Raw genomic sequence first — 6,741 nt, forward strand, 5'->3', positions numbered from 1 at the left:
AAAACATTTAAAAAAAAAAAAAAAAAAAAAAAAAGGGACGCTCAAGTGACTGAGCCAGCCAGTCACCCCTGAGATCCTGCATTTCTAACAAGCTCTCATGCTCTGCTGACCCTGCTTGTATGGGGACCACACTTCAAGTAGCAACGTTCTAGAGCACCTCTGCTCCATAGAAATGCAGGCTGGTGCAAAGAGGCAGGAGAGCCACATACAGAAATTTAAATTTTCTGGCACCTACATCAAAAAAGGAAAAAGAGGGGTGCCTTGTGGCTTAGTCAGTTAAGTGACGGACTTCAGCTCAAGTCATGATCTCATCAGTTTGTGAGTTCGAGCCTCGTGTTGGGCTCTGTGCTGACAGCTCGGAGCCTGGAGCCTGCTTCTGATTCTGTGTCTCCCTCTCTCTCTGCCCCTCCCCCACTCATGCTCTGTCTCTCTCAAAAATAACATTAAAAATGTTTTTAAAAAGGAAAAAAATGGATAAAACTAATCTTAAAAATACTTATGTCTTTAACCAGATAACTCAAAATATCATTTCAATATGGAACTAATACAAGAATTTCTTTATGAGGCGTTCTACATTCTTCTGTTCATACTAAGCATTTGAAATTTGGTATGTCTTTTATACTTAGAGCCCATCTCGATTCCAGCCAGCCATGTTTCAAGGACTGGGTAGCCCCGTGTGACTAGCGGCTGCTCCGCAGGCCGACACAGCTCTGGGGCCCGCCTCAGGCGGCTCTGGAGTGCTTAGCCTGTCACACTACAGGCAGCGACACTAAGGGGAACTTTTCTCATTCTACTATATTCTTTGCTGGTGAGAGGTCTGCCAAGAGGTCTTGCAGACTCAGAAACGCAGACAAGGAATGTTGAGTCCTTTGAGGGACTACTTATCAAAAACAGGGAGAGGCGCGATTGCAAGAGGGGAAGGGGGGCATTTGCAAGGGGAGCCTTCTAGCAGGGAATGTAGCAAGCACACGATGGGAGGTTGGGGATGGCCAAGTCGGGTGGGTGAGAAGCAGGGCACAGGGGAGGCCCCAAGGTTCCTCAGCTGCTTGCTCATCCCTGAGCCCTCACCCTCCATGCCTGACCCCGAGCAGCTCCGGTCGTGCCCCAGACCCTTCCGCCACAGCCGAACACACCAACCACGGAGCTCCCATTTAATATCAAAAATGAAGTCAAAGAGGGGCGCCTGGGTGGCTTAGTCGGTTAAGCGTCCAACTTTCGCTTAGGTCATGATCTAGCGGTTCATGGGTTCGAGCCCCGCGTCGGGCTCTCTGCTGACTGCCAGCTCAGAGCCTGGAGCCTGTGAATCCCTCTCTCTCTGACCCTCCCCTGCTCACGCTGTCTCTCTCTCTCTCCTCTAGGAAAAAAAAAAAAATTTTAAAAAATGAAGTCAAAGAGGAAAAGAAAAAAATAGTTAAAGGATAAAGTAAAAATAAAAATGGAAGGTGAAGTAAGTGGGAGACAAAAGAATTTCACACTTGTGGGGATGAGCACTGAGTGTTATGTGGAAACTAATTTGACAATAAACTTTTTGTAAAAAAAAAAAAAAAAGAATTTCAAGAAGAAGACCTCTTCTAAATACTTTACCCCTGTTTGCTTTCTCACTCTTAGTTCCCAGGCTACATAGAAGAAGATACATTTTGAACACTTAGCTTTCCTCTCTCAGCCTAGAGAGGGAAGGTGGCCGGAAGCCACAGTGTTTTAGCCACCTAACACCCGCATGCGAGGATCACTCTGGACTCTTCTACAGAATGTGCTTGTGGAAGTCACGGAACTGTAGGAGCGTTGGCCTCAAACTCCTTTTCAATGCAGGACTTATTTCAGAAATAAGGACAGCTAGCCTTTCCTTGAAAACTTCCACAAAGGGTTTCCTACCTCAAGAAGATATCCTTTTCCATTTTTACGATGTATTACAAAGTTATTTCTGTCGATTTATTTAACGTACACCCACTAATCCTAGTCCTATTTCTGGAACTACACAAGATACTTGCCATCCTTGTTCTTGAAATAATTGAAGACAGCTGTTCCGGGATGCTAGTCCTTGATCTCTTGCTGTTCAAATCTGCCAACACCTTTATAACAGTTTGAGACCAATATGTATAGTATAATTGTCCAGAAAGAGAATTAGTTAAATAAATTGTGGTTCAGCCACACAGTGAATTATTATGCAGCCATTTAAAAATGATAATGGAGACATAGATTTATTGACAATGGAAGACCTTCACCATATGTTAAATAACTAAAAGGCAGGCTAGGAAACCATATGTGGAGTAGAATCCTGGTTTTTTTTTAATATATAAGTATATTGTTACAGAGAGAAAAGTCTAGAGGAATACACATTAATTTGTCACAGAGGTTATTGATGAATGAAGGCATTACAGATATGTCTGGCTTTCTGCTTAGCCGTATTTTCTAAATCTTCTATAAGAACATGTGGTACTTGGTGTCGGTGGGAATATAAACTGGTGCAGCCGCTCTGGAAAACAGTGTGGAGGTTCCTCACAAAGTTAACAATAGAACTCCCCCATGACCCAGCAATAGCACTGCTAGGAATTTACCCGAGGGATACAGGAGTGCTGAGGCATAGGGGCACATGTACCCCAATGTTCATAGCAGCACTCTCCACAATAGCTAAAACATGGAAAGAGCCTAAGTGTCCATCAACTGATGAATGGATCAAGAAGATGTGGTTCATCTGTACAATGGAACACTACATGGCAATGAGAAAGAATGAAATCTTGACATTTGCAGCAATATGGACAGAAGTGGAGGGTATTATACTAAGTGAAATAAGTCAGTCAGAGAAAGACAGATATCATGCTTTCACTCATATGTGGAACTTGAGAAACTTAACAGAAGACCATCGGGGAAGGGAAGGAGAAAAGAAGTTACAAACAGAGAGGGAGGGAGGCAAACCATAAGAGACTTTTAAATACAGAGAACAAACTGAGGGTTGGTGGGAGGTGAGGGAGAGGGGAAAGTGGGTGATGGGCATGGAGGAGGGCACTTGTGGGGATGAGCACTGGGTGTTGTATGGAAGCCAATTTGACAATAAATTATATTTTAAAAAAAGAACATGTGGTACTTGTATAATACCATTGAAGAATGTTTTATATAAGTAAATATAAATCATAATCAATCTTTATAGCAGATAAGGAACAATGACGAATCATTCATTCATTCAGTGAGTGAATATTTACCACATGCCGACTGTTGGAGGTGCAGTGGTAGGTACAGTAGTGAACAATACAGACAAACATCCCCGCACTCTGGAACTTATATTCCAATGAAGGAGACAGACATTAAACTATAAATTAGTAAAATACATAGCATATTAGTAGTGACAAGTGGTAGGGAGAAAAAAAATTAAGCAGGGAGAAAGTAGCGAGTGTCGGGGGAGATTGAAATTTCAGGTCAGATTGTCAGAGAAAGCCTCATGAAAAGGTGCTGTTTGAGTAAAGACCTGAAGTAGGTACGTGGACAAGCTGTATCTAGGTGTCTGTGGAAAAAGCATTCCAAGTCCAGAGAGATGCATTACAAAGACCCAAAAGTAGAAGCATGCCCCGCATTCTAAAAGGACCAAAGATGAGCACTGAGTGTTATGTGGAGACTGATTTGACAGTAAACTATCTGTAAATAAATAAATAAATAAATAAATAAATAAATAAATAAAAGGACCAAAGAACCCAGCACAGCTGGAGTGGAGGAGCTTGGGGGGCCAAGGTTAAGGTATTGGCCAGACCAGTAGCGCCTCACACCAGCCTAAGCCAGGCAGCCATGGAGGTTTCTGAGCAAAGGACTCATGTGATCCCATGATGTTTTAACAGAATCACTCGGCATCTATGTTGAGGGTAAATTGAAGTGGGACAAGGACAAAAGCAGGGTAACCGGGTGGCCACTGAAATAATCCAAGCAAGTTATGATGGCGGCTTGGACCGGTGTGGTAACCAGTGGAGATGGCTAATCAGGTGAACCACTGTTAGTAGCCAGAGTGTATTCTGAGATGAAAGATCATACTGGCTTTATTCAGTGATTCAGGAATTGGGCAGCATCCAATCACGCAGGTAGAAAGGAGCTCTAAGGAGCTATACAAAGTGAAAAACTTTAAACTTTTCTAGGCAGAGGGAAGCAGGAGCAAGGAAATGATGGTAGGCAGAATTGCAGATTGGCTATTGGAAGGTTACTTTCCTTACGCGGGATGGAAGGGACTAGCAAGCAGATGATTTAACTAGTGCTATCAGGCGACTCCCAATTGGTTTAAGGTCCCATTTCTGGGAGAACCAAAGCTGTAATTAAGTTAAATCTCATTGGCAATTTGGCCTTAGCATAGGTGACTCTATTTGGGGCCTGTTTAGTTGCTGCTGTTGCTGTTGTTTTGCCAGATAGAAATCAGGAGCTAGCGAATAGATGGAAATTAAAGCCAAGAGATTGGAGGAGGTCACCAGACTGTGAGTGTGGGGAGAAGAGTTGCAAGGGCCGAGCCTTGGGGCACCCAGAGTTACAGGGGCAGCGATAGGAGGAAGATCCAGAGAGAGACTGAGAAGCAGCAAGTGAAGTAGGAAAAAGACCAAGAGAATCTGCTGTCCGGAAGGTAAACAGAGGTCAATATAAAAAGAGTTTGAAGGGGCGCCTGGGTGGCTTAGTCGGTTAAGCGTCTGACTTTCACTTAGGTCATGATCTCACGGTTCGTGGGTTCGAGCCCCACGTCGGGCTCTGTGCTGACTGCCAGCTCAGAGCCTGGAGCCTGTTTCAGTCTGTGACTCCCTCTCTCTCTGACCCTCCCCTGCTCACGCTGTCTCTCTCTCTCCTAGAAATAAATAAAAAAACATTAAAAAAAAAAGAGTTTGAAGATGGAGAGAGTGGTCAGCTAGGTCTCTGCTACTGCTAGGCCAGGTGAAGGGAGGAGCAAGGGCTGAGTTAGCAACACAGAGGTGTACATGACCTTGAAAGGGCAGTTCTGTGGACCATGGGGTCAAGAAGCAGTGGTGAGGGGCGCCTGGGTGGCTCAGTCAGTTAAGCGTCCGACTTCGGCTCAGGTCACGATCACACAGTTCGAGGGTTCAAGCCCCACATCGGGCTCTGTGCTGACAGCTCAGAGCCTGGAGCCTGCTTCAGATTCTGTGTCTCCCTCTCTCTCTACCCCTCCCCCATTCGTGCTCTGTCTCTCTCTGCCTCTCAATAATAAATAAATGGAAAAAAAAAAAAAGAAGCTGTGGTGAAAGTCTCATAGAAGTAGGCTCGAGAGGGAGTGGGAGGAGAGAACCTGGAGACTGCCAGCACATACGATTCTTTCAAGATTTGCTCTAAAGGGTAGAAGAAAAATGGAATAATAACTAGAGATGAGGAAGCAAGAGAGTCTCTTTGGGTTTTTCCCTTTTAAGGTGTGAAACATACAGTACGCCTGTATACAGGTGAAAATGACCCAGAAGATAAGGGAAGAGAAGGGAAAGTTACTGGAGTAGTGTCTTTGGGTAAATGAAAGCGAATGGGATCCAAGCCCAAATGGAAGGGGAAGCCCTTGCTGGGAGCATGGACACATCACCTGTAGTATCAAGAAAGAAGGGGGGAGGGAGGGTAAGTGGGAACAGACACATCTACCAAGGAGTACAAGGGTCATAGGTGCATGGAGGACTTGTCTTTGATTGCTTCACTTTTCTTAGTGAAACAGGAAGCAAGGGTATCTGCTCAAAGTGAGGCTGAGGTATGAGGTGAGATTCAAGGGAAGAGGAGAATGTATGAACTTGCCGTATAGGAAAGAGAAGAGTGGTAGGACCACTCGTTTGCTAGACAGCATTATGGGTACACTTGAATTTAGTGACCATAAATCATGTTCGAGACCTACTATTTATAATTCCATTTTTAAAAATAACTAGGCACCAATAAATGGAAATACTGACTTCACTACTAAAATCAAAGTACCCTAGACTTTCCGAATTGAACGTTACTTTTAATACTATCTTTCGACTTCTTTCTTTCATAGAGAAGGAAATTGAAGACCAAGGAAGTTAGGACACTTGCTAAACTAGGTCCCTAAACAAATTAGTGGCAGAACCTATATCTTTATTGTGGGGGAGAGAATGAATGTTTGATGGACATGTCCCCCAAGAGCAGAATACTCACGGATGGCTGGAATGTATATTATTTCAGTTACCTATGGAATGGTCTTACTAGAGACACACAATAATAGGAGTGAGGGTGGAAGACACCTTGTAGGTGTAGTGAAGGATGGCTCTTACCTGGAGGTAAGCTAAATTACCCTTCCACTTCTGATATTCTACACTTCAGATGGAATGTTGAAGAATATTGTGCACCGGACCTCGAAAAAAAAAATATCAGGGTCAGCATTAGGGTTACTAGAATAAGTAATCCTCGGCCCACTTAGAAAAGCCTCCTCCCGGGGCACCTGGGTGGCTTAGTCGGTTAAGTGTCCGACTTTCGCTCAGGTCATGATCTCGCGGTTCGTGGGTTCGAGCCCCGCGTCGGGCTCTGTGCTGACTGCCAGCTCAGAGCCTGGAGCCTGTTTCGGATTCTGTGTCTCCCTCTCTCTCTGACCCTCCCCTGCTCACGCTGTCTCTCTCTCTCCTAGAAATAAATAAAAATATTTAAAAAAAAAAAAGAAAAGCCTCCTCCCCTACGGGCACCAGTAGCTCATTCAGTGAAGCACCCAACTTTGACACAGCTCCAAATCGCACACTTCATGAGTTCGAGCCCCACAGTGGGCTTTCTAGTCCTAGCGCAGAGCCC

The sequence above is a fragment of the Hyaena hyaena genome, unplaced genomic scaffold (genome assembly GCF_003009895.1).
Source record: "Hyaena hyaena isolate Hyena2069 unplaced genomic scaffold, ASM300989v1 scaffold_729, whole genome shotgun sequence".
Taxonomy (NCBI): Eukaryota; Metazoa; Chordata; class Mammalia; order Carnivora; family Hyaenidae; genus Hyaena; species Hyaena hyaena.